Here is a 13,021-nt window from a genome sequence, read left to right on the forward strand (position 1 = left end):
GGAACATTCTCCAGGACAGACTGAATGTTAGGTCACAAATCGAGTCTCAATAAATTTTAAAAAATAAATTATTTCAGTTAGCTTTTCAAACCACAATGGATTAAAACTACAAATCAGTAACAAAACCCTAGAAACTATACAAATACATGGAAATTAAATAACGTACTCATGAATGACATATGGGTATAAGAAGAGATTAAACAGGAAATCAAAAATTTCTTTAAACTAATCAAGGTAAAGTCATATCATACCAAAACCTGTGGGATACTACTAAAGAAGTCCTAAGAGGGAAGTTTATTGCAATAAAAACTCACATCAGAAGAATAGAAAAATTGCAAATAAGTGACCTAACATTTTTCCTCAAAGAACTAGAAGAAGATGAATAATCCAATCCCCAAATTAATAGATAGAAAGAAATAATTAAGATCAGAGCAGAACTAAATAAAATAGAAAACCAAAAAATGATACGAAAGATTATGTACACAAAAAGTTGGGGTTTTTTTTGAGAAGATAAAAAAAATAGAGAAGCCATAAGCTAGGCTAACTACAAAAAGAGGAGAGAAGACACAATAACAAAAATTAGAAACAGAGAGGAGACATGACAGCTGATACCACAGAAATACAAAGAATCAGTTTAGACTATTAAAAACAACTATATCCCAACAAATTAGAAAACCTGGAGGAAGTAAATAAATTTCTAGACACATGGAAACTACCAAGACTGAACCAAAAAGAAATATAAAAACTAACAGACCAGTAACAAGCAATGAGATTGAAACAGTAATTTGCAGTTTCCCAACAAAGACAAATCCAGGACTGGATGGGTATACTGACAAAATCTAACCAGTCTTTAGTGGAATTAAATACCAACTCATTGGAACGATCTTAAATGTCCATCATTGGATGACTGGATAAAGAAAATGCTGGTTGTTTATACAATGGAATACTACTTTGCTGTAAAAAAGAAAGAAATACTGCCATTCTCAGCAACATCGTTGAATTCAGAGAAAATTATGCTGAGTGGAATAAGACAGGCACACAAAGAGAAACACTGCACATCTCACTTACATGTGGGAGCTACTAAAAAATAAATAAACAAACAAGTAAAAAAGAATGATACAATAATCACAACATTTTGTTGACCTTTAAGATAAGAAAACAGAAGTGAGGTTGCCAGAGGTGGGAAATGGGGAAGGGGAGGGGATAAAGGGAAAAATTGGTAAAGGGCCATGAAACTTGACTGCATCATATAATGGAGAATATACTAGTTATCATGATTCGATCATCACATATTGCACACAGGTATCGACATTCAATGCTGTACCCCACAGATATGTACACTCAACTATATTCCAATATAAACTAATTAATTAAGAAAATCAGAAATAAATACATAAATATTTAATGCCATTAAAATAAATACTTCCTGTCCAGAATTTGCTGCACAAATAGAGAAAAAAAAATGTCTGAGTTCAATGAAATAATGTCCATAAGTGTTTTTACATTTAGTTCAAAGGACATTTTGGAATGATGTGACTTCACTTTGATTAGTTTAAAGCAATTTTTGATTTCCTGTTTAATCTCTTCTTATACCCATATGTCATTCATGAGAACGTTATTTAATTTCCATGTATTTGTATAGTTTCTAGGGTTTTGTTATTGATTTGTAGTTAAAAACTTGTATAAAAGTTTTTTAAAAACACATTTTTAAAAACACAAATTTTAAAAAAACACCTAAGTGTTTTTACATTTAGCTCAAAGGACATAAATATAACAATAAATAGATAAATATAATAAAATATATTACATTACCCTATCAGGTAATATTACTAGGTTGGAAGTAATGAAAATGTGTGTAATTACTTTAAAATTGGGTGCCATAAAATATTGATGTATTTAATATTAGTGTAGTATTTAATACCAAGAAAATCAAGATTGCAAATGACAGCCTAAGACTTTAATTTGGTACTTTAAGACTGAAATGAGTTCAAAACTAGATCTGTAGATGATTATGGTTAAGAAATATGTTTCATCTCTATATAAATGACATCTAGGCCCTCAATGCTCTTAAACAATGAGCAATGAGAGAAATATTACGGGTAAAAATTTACTGAAAATCCTTTAAATCATGTGTTGAAACTTTACTAGATATCTATATGAAGAAGTAATATAAAATAGTGGATTTTCTTCACAGAACTTACAGTCTAAAAAGGGGAATTGTGGCATGTATTCACCAGAAATTACAAGATTGTTATCAGAGGGTTTCAACAAAGTTATGAAGAAATTGATAAACGGGAAAAATAAAATCAAAGTCATATGAATGATTTCATAAAAAATTAACATATGAGGATAAACGGGATGTAAACTTGTGTAGGGTTAAAATATAATAGTAAAAGTGTTTAAAGTGTTCAAAAGTGTTAAGATATTGAATAATGCCTAGGCTGGGGGTGATCCATGAAGAATAGGCAACGAGAAGACATAGAAATGAGGCACTTGGGATGCATTAAGTAAGCAACTAGGAACTTTTTAAAACCACAACATGATACGTAAGTTGAATACATAAGTTTTAGGACATGAAAATAAATAATGACCATAAAAATTTAGGGGAAGTGCAAAGAAACATGTGTTCACAGGAGAAAATCATGCCTGGCATCGTTCGATGTGGTTGAAAGCATGGACAGCAAGGTGTGAGGATGTGGGGCTCTGGTTTTCTCATCAGAGAAAGGGAAATTAGACCACCAAGTAAGCGTGTAATACAAAATGTGAGCTAGGATAAAAAACAAAAAACTATGCTTTCTTTTTATTCTTTTGGGGGGGAAAGTGTTTTATTGAGAAATAATTAATATACCATTAAATTCACCAATTTACACTGTACAGTTCAATTTTATTTAGGATATTCTCAGAGTTCTGATGATCAACACATTCAAATTTAGATTATTTTCATTATCATGACATAAGTTCTTCTTTCTTAGCTGTCATCTTCCATTCTACATCATCAGTCTTAAGCAAACAATACTTTCTGTCCCCATAGATGTGAATATTCTGGATATTTTTTATAAATGGAATCAAACAATATTTAATCATATGTGATTGGCTTCTTTCACCTAGAATGTTTTCTAGGTCCATCCATGCTGTTGCATGTATCAGCACTTCATTCATTACATTGCAATATGATATTCTATTCTATAGATAAAACAAGTTCTCTTGATTCATCAGTTGGTGGACATTTGCATTGGCCCAGTGTTTGCTTCCTATGTATAATGAAGTTATAAATATTTGTGTATACATTTTTTGTAGATATACATTCTCATTTATGTTTGACCTGGGATTGGTGAGTGACATGGTAACTATTTCCAACTATTTGAGAAACTTCCAGACACTTTTCCAAGTGGTTGCTTAAAAAATAGTACTTTACATTACAACCAGCAATGTATGAGGGTTCCAATTTCTCACATTCTCACAAACACTTTTTATTATCTGTATTTTGAATAAAGCCATCCAAGTGTGTGAGTTGATATCCCATTACAGGTTTTATTTTTATTTCCCTGTGGAATATAGTATAAAGCATATGTACTTCACAGGGCCTGGTTTTCCAAAGCCTTGCAGTTTCAAATACTGACCTTGCAGAGGACTGGAAATTTTCCTCAGGCTAGAAAGTCTGTGGTGTAAGATAAAGATTTCTGGCACAGCAAGGTTGCTGGCTCAATGGCTCAAGGACAGACTAGTTACTGATTGTTATGTAAAGATACTGAGAAATTGCTGTAAGAAGGAATGTTTGCTAAGATCAAGCTTTTCTTGATAGCCTTACTGGAATGTCATCCGGCTTGTTTCACTGAAAGTTACCAGCCTCTATAGTTAAACTGTAATCCCACCTTTGTTCTCTTCCTGTAACTTCCTGGTCTGGAAAATAAATGCAGGAAGAGAACCCCAATTTGGGGTTAATTTCCTGAGGAAGGGATGCCTCTCACTTGAGGGTTCCCAAGGGAAAGTTAACCACTTTGGGGTCTCTCACTGCTCAGAAGAGATGGGCTTTGAGTAATCCTTTGCATCTCCGTCACTCAAGGGAAGTGGGGTGACAAATCCGTGGGGGGCAAAGCAACAAAATGCAACATTTCCCTGATGACTAATGATGTTGAGCATATTTTCAAGTACTTATTGGCCATTTTTAGATTTTTTTTTCAGGGAACTTTCTACTCAGTTTATTTGCTCATTTTTAAATTGGGTTTTATATATATGTATTTTTCTTATTTTTTTGTTACTATATTTTAAATTTTCTCTTAATGATGTTTATTTGTACTTATGCATACATATATAAATATTATATTTATATATATATGCATAATGAAGATTCAGCTGTTAAGATCGCAGGTCTGGAAGTCAGATGGTATGTGTTTAAACCCCAGCCCTACCTCATAGTGACTGTGTCATTTTGTTAAGAATACTATGTGCCAGGCATTGTGCTAAGCATTTTCTGTGAATTATCTCTTTTAATATCCACAGCAACCCTATGACTTGAGTGCTGCAAATTTACCCATTTTATAGATGATAAAATAATAGCAAAAGAAAAGAGCTAGCAAGTTCACCATGGTCATAGAGCTACTGAAACCAAGATTCTTTCTTGGGCTGAGTAAATTCACACCCTGGATTCTTTTTTTTTTTTTTCTTCCTTTTTTTGTCTTTTTTTACTGACCGGTAACGGGATCGCAACCCTCGGTGTCGTGCCTGCACCGCACTCAGCCAGTGAGCGGGAACCGGTCTCCACATGGGATCCGAACCCTCAGCGGGAGCGCCTCCGCACTCCCAAGCGGCACACTCTCCAGTGCGCCACCAGGCCAGCCCTGCACCCTGGATTCTTAACCAAGACTGAACCCTGTGTTTAGCCTCCAGAGATTTGACTCTAGCATTAGCCCCTGGTTTGATTTGGGACAAAACATTTATCATCTCTGAACCTGTTTCCTCCTTACCCAAATACATACTTTTTGTGTTATAGGATTATAATAAGGAGCACATCAAATAAAGCATAAGAAAGTGATATGAACAATGCCAAATGATGGGTGGACACAAAAAGGCAAGGGTGCATGATGAATTACTATAGCAGCCATTGCAGAATGGGCAAGCATCCTGGTCAGGCAGGATGCTGGCTATCATTGACAGGTTATGTGTATGTGACCACACTGTAATAATATCTGGACTGTGCTCACCTCTGGCTCAGTAACAGAAAGCACAGCCAACATTGGCCCACAGTGAGCAAGAGGACTGTTTGGAAGAGAATGAAATGTATGCAGAGCTGGCTGGGGGCAGGTCTGGAAAGGAGCACTGGGGAAATTACAGATTTCCAGTTACTATTTGCAATTCAGCAACCAGCTTCATCCAGATTCCCAGGAATACAGTTAGATAGCAGGAGCCAACAACCTGATGAGTTTACCAATATTTGAAGAGAGGTGGATATTGTAAAGTGAGATGATTAAGAGGTGAATCAAGTCAGGAGGCATGATGCTGAACACCATCTAAAATATGTACATCAGAGAGAAACTCCACTCTCAGTGATTCCCAGCCATGTTAACACAAGGAAGTAAATTCATGCACTAAGAAGTTCGCACTTTTCAAGACTTGCTGCTACCTCCGCCAAGAGCCCTGGGCTTGGTTTAATGCTTTGCAGTCACCATCTTGAAATTCCTACTTTTAAAAATTATTTAAATTTTATTTTAACATTAACTTGTACATTTCCTCTAAAAAAAACAAACAAATTAATTCACCCACATACACACACACAAAAAACCCCCGGGGGGTGGGGGGTGGGGAAGAAGATAGAACAACTATACTTCTATGAAGTTGTTACAACAAGCAAACGGAAAGGGCATTCTTGGGGGGGAGGGGAGAGAGGGAGGAGGGAGGGAGGTGTCGGTGATGGGCCATAATAATCGTATACAGTGTATATTGACAAAATAAAAATTTAACAAAAAAAAACATTAACTTGTACACATTTGTGGGGTGCAGTATGTTGTTTTGATACATGTATATAATACACAATGACTCAATAGTGTATGCAGCATAGTTATTATTTTGAGTTCTAAGATTTATTTATATATCTGTGTACTAGAACTTTGTAAGATGCATGATTTGAATTTTTTTTCCATTCACTGAGTTGTCTTCATACCGTTGATGATGTTCTTTAAAGCGCAGAAGATATTTTTGTTGTTGTTTTAGGTTTATTTTTTGAATTGAAACATAATTGATTATACATATTTATGAGGTACAGAGTTGATTATCAGTATTTGTGTACAGTATGTGATGATCACATCAATACCATTAGCATGCTTATCATTACAAACCATAATTATTCCTTGTGTTCCTTGCCCAATTACTTCCTAGCTCCACTCCCCCTCCCCCTCTCCCACCACTAGTAACTGTAGGTTTGTTCTCTCCTTCTGAATGTTCAACATTTTATTATAGTCTTTCTTTCTTTTTATTTTTTCCCTCCTTCTTTCTTTCTTTCCTTCCTTCCTTCCCTACCAATTATGAGTGAAAACATGCAGTATTTCCCTTTCTGTTCCTGGCTTATTTCATTTAACATAATCTTCTCCAAGCTCATCCATGTTGAGGTGAACAACAGATATTCATTTTTTTTTTTTTTAATGGCTGAGTAGTACTCCGTTGTATATATATTCCACATTTTCCTTTTCCAGTCATCCATCCATGGACAACTAGGTTGGTTCCAACTCTTGGCAATTGTAAATAGAGCTGCAACAAACATGGGAGTACAGGTATCTCTTCCACATGATAATTTCCATTCTTATGGGTATATATCCAGAAGTGGGATTGCTGGATAATATGGTAGTTTTATCTGTAGTTGTTAGAGAGACCTCCATACTATTTCCCATAATGGCTGTACTAATTTACAGTCCCACCAACAGTGTAGAAGAGTTCCCTTCTCTCCATATCCTCACCAGCATTTGTTTTCCTCTGTCTTTTTGATAATAGCCAGTCTAACTGGGGTGAGATATCTCAACATGGTTTTGATTTGTATTTCCTTGATGAATAGTGATGTTTAGCATTTATCGTGTACTTTTTGGCCATTTGTATGTCATCTGTTAAAAGATGCCTATTCTGCTCCTTTGCCCATTTTTTAATTGTATTATTTTATTGTTTAATTTTTAACTGTGAAGTTCTGTTCCTTGTATATTCTGGATATTAATCCCTTTTCAGATGTATAGTTTGCAAATATTTTCTTCATTCTGTAGGTCATCTTTCACTCTGTTGATTGTTTCATTTTTTGCATAAACCTTTTAGTTTGATATAATCCCAGTTGTTTATTTTTTTTTTCTTCTGTGGCTTGTACTTTTGAGGTCTTATTCATAAAATCTTTGCCTAGTGCTACATACTGAAGTGTTATCCCTATGTTCTCTTCTAGGAGTTTTATAGTTTCTGGTCTTATACTAACTCTTTAACAAATTTTGATTTGATTTTAGTATATAGTGAGAGGTCTGGGTCCAGTTGCATTCTTCTACTCATGGATACTCAGTTTTTCCAGCACTATTTGCTGAAGAGGCTGCCTTTCCACAATGTATGTTCTTGATGCCTTTGTTGAAGATCAATTGGCTGTAGGTATGTGGGTTGATTTCTGGGTTCTCTATTTTGTTCCATTTATCCATGTGTCTGTTTTCATGCCAGTACAATGCTGTTTTGGTTACTGTAGTTTTGTAGTATAGTTTGAAGCCAGGTAAGTGTAATTCCCCCTTGCATTTTTTAGGATTTAAAAAAAAATTCTGTGAAGAATGTTGTTGGTATTTTGATGGGGATTACATTGAACATGTACATTGCTTTGGGTTGTATGGCCATATTCACAACATTAGTGCTTCCAATCCATGAAAATGGAGTGTCTTTCCATCTTTTAGTATCCTCTTTAATTTCTTTCACCAGTGTTTTGTAGTTCTCATTGTAAAGGTCTTTCACCTATTTGGCTAATTTTATTCCTGTGTCTTTTATTCTGTCAGTAGCTTTTGTAAATGGACTTGCTTTCTTGATTTCTTTTTCTGCTTGTTTGTCATTGTGTAAGAATGCTACTAAATTTTTTGTATTGCTTTTGTATCCTGAAAAATACTGAATTTGCTTTGAGCTATAGGAGTATTTTGGTAGATTCTATGGGTTTTTCTATATACAAGATTATGTTGGGCCGGCCCGGTGGCGCACTGCTACAGTGCACCGCTTGAGAGCGTGGCGGCGCTCCCGCCGAGGGTTCAGATCCCACATACAAACCAGTTCCCACTCACTGGCTGAGCGAGGTGTGGGCGCAACACTGAGGGTTGTGATCCCGTTGCCGGTCCGGTCCGGTACGGGTGCGACACTGAGGGTTGCGATCCATTGCCGGACACGAAAAAAGACAAAAAGGAAAAAAAAAAAAAAAAAAGATTATGTCATCTTTGATCAGTGACAGTTTGACTTTATTTTTTCAAATTTGGATGCCCTTTATTTCTTTCTCTTTCCTAACGCTCTGCCTAATATTTCCAATATGATGTTGAGTAAATGTGGTGAGAGTGGACATCCTTGTCGTGTTCCTGTTACTGATGTTGTTGATGTTGGCACTCAGTATGATGGTGGCAGTGGATTTGTCACATATGGCTTTTATTGTATCGAGATACTTTCCTTCTGGACCTAATTTGTTAAGGGTTTTTAGCATTAAGTGATGCTGAATTTTGTCAAATTACTTTTCTGCATCTACTGAGATGATCGTGATTTTTGTCCTTGCTTTTGTTGCAGTGTATCACAGTTATTGATTTGCATGTATTGAACCATCCTTGTGTTTCTGGGATGAATCCCACTTAGTCATGGTGCATAATAGTTTTGATATGCTATAGTTGTAATCTGTTTGCTAACATCTTGTTGAGGATTTTTGCATCTATTTTCATCGAGGATATTGTCCTGTAACTTTCTTTCTTTGTTGTGTCTTTGTCTTATTTTGGTCTCAGGGTGATGTTTGCCTCATAGAATGAAACTTAGAATGAGCTCTGTTTCAATTTGTTTGAAGCAGTTTGAAAAGATGGGTAATTCTTTAAAGGTATGATTGAATTCAGTGGTGACACTATCTTGTCATGGGCTTTTCTGTATTGGGAGACTGCTGATTACTGTGTACATCTTGTTGCTTGTTACTGGTCTGTTCAGGTTTTCTGTACCTTCTTCATTGAATCTTGGTAGCTTGTATGTCAAGAAACGTATCCATTTCCTCCAGGTTTTCAAATTTGTTGTCATATAGTTGGTCGTGATATTCTCTAACGACTCTTTGAATTTTTATGGTAATGTTTCCTTTCTCATTTCTGATTTTTATTTGGGTCTTCTTTTTTAGTTTTTCTGGCCAATGGATGGTTTATTTTGTTTATCCTCTCAAAAACCCAACTTTTTGTTTTGTTGATTTTTTGTGTGTCATTCTTTTGGTCTCTATTTCATTTAATTCTGCTCTGATCTTATTTCTTTCCATCTACTAGTTTTGGGATTAGATTGCCTTGTTTTCTAGTTCTTTAAGATTTAACATAAGGTTGTTTATTTAAAGTATTTGCATTCTTTTAATGTAAGCTCTTCCTTCTTAGTACTGCTTTTGCAGTATCCCATAGATTTTGGTAAGTTGTGCTTGTGTTTTCATTTTATCTCTCCCATTAGATCCAGCAACAGTTGCTTTCTATATCTGGGTGATCCAATGTTTAGTGTGTAATTATTTATGTTTGTTATATCTTCTTACACTGATCCTTTTATCATTATGTACTGTCCTTCTTTGTCATTTTTATAGTTCTTGGTTTGAAGCCTATTTTATCTGATACAAGTATGGCAACTTCTGCTTGTTTTTGGTTTCCATTTGTGTGGTATGTCTTTCCCTATCCCCTCACTATTATTTATGTATATCTTTATTTGCCAAATGAGTATCTTGCAGGCAGCATATAGTTGGGTCTAGTTTTTTTAATCCATTGAGCCAATCTATATTTTTTATTTGGGGAATTTAGTCCATTTACATTCAGGGTTGTTATTTAAGTATGGCCTTATTCCTGCCATTTTATTAATTTTTCTATGGTTGTTTTAAATTTTTTATGGTTCATACTTTTTCTTTTATTGTGTATCTTTGCTATTGAGTGTTCTTTACTTTTGGAATGTAAAATACAATTTCTTTCTCTTTCTCATTTGTGTATCTGTTCTACTGGTGGTTTTTATTCTTTCTCCTGTAAATTTATCTTGACATATATCTCTCTTTTGAGTCCAAATGTAGTACCCCTTGAGGATTGTTTGAAGGTCCAGTTTTGTGGTAGTTAAGTCCCACAGATTTTGTTTGTCTGGGAAAGATACTATTTCTTTTTCATTTCTGAAGGAAAACTCTGCTGGATATAGAATTCTTGATTGGTTGTTTTTTCTTTTAGCACTTTGAATATGTCATCACACTCTCTCCTGGCTTGTAGAGTTTCTGTTGAGAAGTCTGCTGTAAGCCTGATAGAGATTCCATTATACGTAATTAGACACTTTTCTCCTGCTGTTTTTAGAATTCTTTCTTTGCCTCTGCCTTTTGATAATTTGACTACAATACTCAGGGAGGTCCTTTTTGGTTTGAGTCTGTTTGCGATCTTTGATCTCTTGGATCTGTAGGACCATCTTTCAATATTTGGTATGTTTTCAGCTCAAGTTCATTAAAAAGACTTTCAATACATTTTCCTTTCTCTTCCCCTTCCTGTCCACCTTAATATGGATGTTTTTACACTTAAGATTATCAGAAATATTTCACAATTTTTCTTCATCTTATTAAAATTCTATTTTCTATTATTATTATTTTTTGATCCAATTCTTAATTCAAGGAACTTGTCTTCTAGTTTGGAGATTCTCTCTTCTGCTTATTCTGGCCTACTCTTTGTGTTTTCTATTTTATTTTTATTTCTTTGAATGAATTCTAACTTCCAGGATATCTGCTTGTTACTCTTTTTAATAATTTGTATCCTTTTGTTGAATTTCAAATTTTTTTTTACTTCATTGTGATTTCTATCTCGTTTTTTATTTATCATTTTGAGTTTCCTTAGTATTGCCCTTTAAGATTCCTCTCCAGGCAATTCCTCAATTTCCTGTTGTTTCTGATCTCATATTAGAGAATTGTAGTCTTCTTTTTTCTGGGGGAGGTTTTTCATGCTTCTCATCTCACTGCATTGGCATCTGGTGATCTGGTGGTGAAGTTACCTATTTTAATTCTGGTAGTGGCTTTTGGGTGGGGGAGAATCTTTCCTGTAGATGTATTCTATGTTGACAGGTGGGGTGGATGTTTTAAGCTTGGATCTGAATAATTTCAAAAGTACAGCCTTCATGCAACTTCTTCAAATGTTTTCAACCTTAGAGTTGTCGGTGAGTGCTTTTGTGGCCTAAGTGGAGTGGCCCTTGGCAGTTTGTTGCTGGAGTTGGTTTTTTGTTGGGGTGGGTGATGTGCTGTTATTCAGTGTGTAGATGTATACTGTTGCAGCATTTCCTAGTTGGTCAGTAGAGGGACACTGGATCAGCTATTGACCCTGGGGCAAGTCTATGTGGATGCTGCAGGTCCAAGCAGTTCTCTAGAGTGGTACTGTAGGGAGGAAAAGCTTCTATCCAACCAGCTGCTGGTTTGGGAGTACATGTACACAGCTATTGCAGGTCCTGGCAGCTCTGAAAGTGGCTACCTGGTCCACTACAGAGCCTGATGCAAGCCTGTAAGTTTGCAGCCAAGGCCAGCAGATCTTCAGAGGCCTGCCTTGGGGCATCAAAGTTCCTACTTTGTTTGCTGTTGGCCTGGGAGCAGATATACACTAAGGTCCTGGGAGCTCTATACGGGGTGCCTGGCTCAGCTGTTGAGTTTGTAGCAGGCACATGTGAATGATGCGGGACCCAGAAGCTATCTGGAGGCACAGTTTAGGAAGAAAAAGCTGCTGAGCCTGATGTGAACCTGCAAGGGTGTAGCTCAGCCCAGCAGCACTATGGATGCCTGCCTTGTGTAGGGGTGCTGTGTAAGTTCAGACACTGGAGTCTCAGTTTTTCTGTTTCTCCTAGGCTTCGGGCAGCCTGAGCTCCACCTGCACCTGAGCAAGCACAGCAGAATCCAGGCAGAGCATCCAGACAAAGGGACTCAGGCTCACTGGGTCCAGCACAGAGGTCTAGGTTCCAAATAGCTGGGATTGGGGCCCTGCTGGCATCCTGTGAATACATGGAGAGTCTCAGGAGAAGCATGGCTTCTGCTGAGCTAGCTGTGGGTTGTACGGGCAGCCATGAACCCCCAGTATCTGTGCAAGGTGGGCCACAAACGTGGGGAACTGATACACTCCAGTGGATTTTCCACTCATCCAGTTTGCTTCGGAGGGAAGATTGCTGAGTGAGTTCAGACTCTGGGGTTTCAGTCACTTTGTCTCTCCTAGACTCCAGGTAGCCTGTTCCCAGACCCCTCTGGCACCCAAGTGAGCATTGTGGAATGCAGACATATGGCTGGTTGGATCATGTGCAGGACTCTAGGCTCCAAGCAGGTGGGATTATGGCTCTGCAGGTACTCTTGTGAGCATGTGGAGGGTTCCTATGAGAGGAAAGGCTGTTTCTGGTTTAACTCTGGACCATGAGGGCACTTGTTGGTTCAGTTTCCACAGGCCATGCAAGGCAGACTATGAATGTAGACAACTGCTGCATTTTAGCAGATTTCCTGCTCAGCAGGTCTGCCTGCCTGCCTGCCATGGCGGGGAGTGGGTACTGACTGAGTTCAGGTGTATGTCCCAAAAAAGACCGGTTGGTGGGGACAATGCCAGAGGAGGGGCTTGCTGGCATTTGTGGTGGTTATGGGAATAGCTGGGGTATTTTCCAGCTTACCTTCTCTCACCCTGGTTCCAGGCCTGTCCCTGTGGTCGGGCTGAGGCTGGGTGCCGTGCTCTGCTTGGTACAGTGCATTCTTCTGTGCATCACTCTCCTAGTGCTCTGCCTTCTGTTTCCTCAAGTTCTGGTGAAAGTATATTTGTTTGTCTGTTGTTTAGGTCTCTTTATGGGGAGGAGATTA

The sequence above is a fragment of the Galeopterus variegatus genome, unplaced genomic scaffold (genome assembly GCF_000696425.1).
Source record: "Galeopterus variegatus unplaced genomic scaffold, G_variegatus-3.0.2 Scaffold6137, whole genome shotgun sequence".
In the NCBI taxonomy this organism is placed as follows: domain Eukaryota; kingdom Metazoa; phylum Chordata; class Mammalia; order Dermoptera; family Cynocephalidae; genus Galeopterus; species Galeopterus variegatus.